The sequence below is a fragment of the Lagopus leucura genome, unplaced genomic scaffold (assembly GCF_019238085.1).
Source record: "Lagopus leucura isolate 7727_CA_CO unplaced genomic scaffold, USGS_WTPT01 170-0_obj-0_obj, whole genome shotgun sequence".
Classification (NCBI taxonomy): domain Eukaryota; kingdom Metazoa; phylum Chordata; class Aves; order Galliformes; family Phasianidae; genus Lagopus; species Lagopus leucura.
The window spans coordinates 1-2,077 of NW_024967072.1; the positions used below are offsets into that span (position 1 = coordinate 1).

Consider the following 2,077-nt stretch of genomic DNA (forward strand, 5'->3'; position numbering starts at 1 on the left):
TCGTCTCCAGTTGGAACTCTCTCCTAGTTGGTATCAGGATGAGCCGGTTCTGCTGCTCTCTCTTCTCTCTTGCGCACTCTGTGAGAAGGAGTTTCAGAAAGCACTACTCACTGACAGGAAATAAGGGGAAACTTGAAAGACTTGGCAACTTGGTAAGTCCTGGCAGTGCACTGCCAGCAGCTGATTTGGCCGTCCAGGATCCTGGCACTACAGATGCTTCATTGCCAAATGCAGCAATCGGGTGTTTTGGGGAAAAGCCTACTCACAAGTATTTTTTGCACATCCATATCACAGCACCACAGGCCAGCACCGCAGCAGGGAACATTACCACGGCTGCGATGTAGCGCTTCCGCGCAGATTGGTGAACAGCAGCCTCTGTGCTTTTCCCGGCATTCATCCCTGGAAGAAACGAGACAATGTCCCACGGACCCTTCACCTGCTACAGATGATCTCCCAGTGTGCTCCATGGACCCCAGAGATTTTCATTAGCGGGTGCCTCTGTCTCTGTGCCTAAGCACCGGGGGACAAGAAGGATCGCTTCCACCTCTCGTTGGGGACGGAGAGGCTGCACAGGCACTACCCGTGTCTTCCTCTGGGCCGAGGGCTGGGGCTGTGCCCTGGGATCTGGGCTTTGTCTGTGGGGAGCACTGCAGAGCAGAACCCCTCACGCTTTCCCCAGCGCGCGTGTCCTGAGCTCTCCCGCAGGACACCCCCCAGGCTGGAGGTCGGGCTCCGGCCAGCGCAGGGCACAGCCGGAGCCAGCCCAGGGGAGAAACACCCCTGCAGGCTCCTACCGCACAGGACCCCGCTCATCGCCCTCGGGTGGCTTTGTTGCAAAAGGGCAAGGCTCACAACTCGGGGAACTGCGAGCGGTGGGAGCTGAGCAGCGTCACAGAGGTCTGCACGTCCCTCCTCTGGCACGCCGCTGGAACAACTCTCCACACCCCACTGAGGTCAGCCACTTTCACAGGGCCATCCCTGGCTTCTTTGACACGTGCTCTGTGCCCACACGCTCAGGTTTGGCTGCTGACCTGGTGTGCAAGGTTGCTGACGCGGTTAGTGATGCTGGATGGAATTACGCGGCACAGAAATTACCTGGCGTGCCAGCTGTTGGCACTGCCTGCGTTCCACTGTCCGAGACCGGCAGGGTGGGATGTCTGCCTTCCTGCAGTGCATCCTGCTCAGTTTCTTGGTCAATTCCTTTAGAAAGAAAGCAGGACAGTAGGATTGGATGCGATGTGCTCTCATCGGGAACTGAGCTACTCCAACCCTGAGCCCGCCCAAAGTCTGCTGCTCCCAGCCCCCCACATCCACTGCCACCCCCTCCGTTGCCCGAGGGCACTTGGGCCCTCCCAGGAACTGGAGGGTGCCGACCCTCTCATGCCTCCTCAGCAATCAGCTCCTATGCAAGGCCCTCACACCACGTGCTGCGCGCGTCACCAACCACCACAGCCAGCTATCTGCAGGCTGAAATTAAAGCTCCAGCACAAGCACCTTCAGAATCAGCATCTCCAGCTCGTTTCCAGCACTGCTAGCACAGGCAGCCATCCCTGCTCGGGATGCTCCTCCTGCCTTGCACTGGCTCAGCTGCACAGAGGGCTTTGTACGAACAGAAGCACAGCACTCGCCAGTTGCTGCCGCCTGGGTGCCAGCGTCTGCACAAAGCAGCTCTGACAAGTAATGGTCGTGCTGGGGGAGCAGCTGCCGCTGGGTCTTGGCTGGATGCAGAAGTGGCAGCAGACCATCCCTGGTGCTTGACAGTGTCTGCAAGGCGTTACATGGAACACCGCCACAGCACGGCCCTGAGCAATCCCTTCCTGCTACGGATCCAGGCTACGGCTTGTCCACACATGAACATCAGACCTCAGCTTCCCAGGTCTCACGGTGAACAGACCAAAGTATACCTACCACGCGGTGCCTTCTCTATTTCCTTCAGCAGTTCCTTTAGGAGACGGGGTAAGCCCTGGGACTTTCTTCCTCTTTCGGGTTCATCCTCTGCTCTTTCCGGACCTGTACAGAATGTATGAAGTCAAATATCAGGTGCATGCAGTTTTGGAGACCAGCGGTGAGTCAGCAG

The 2,077-nt window shown here is 58.0% G+C and overlaps 1 long non-coding RNA gene across 1 annotated transcript; it reads right to left on the bottom strand.

Moving 5' to 3' along the window:
• LOC122192936 lies at positions 1 to 2,030 on the bottom strand. Its single transcript, XR_006182740.1, has 4 exons — positions 1,909 to 2,030; positions 1,096 to 1,200; positions 267 to 399; positions 1 to 78 (listed from the first exon to the last, which is right to left on the bottom strand). It is a non-coding gene; the product is annotated as an uncharacterized LOC122192936 (long non-coding RNA).
• Between the last annotated feature and the right edge of the window lie 47 nt (positions 2,031 to 2,077).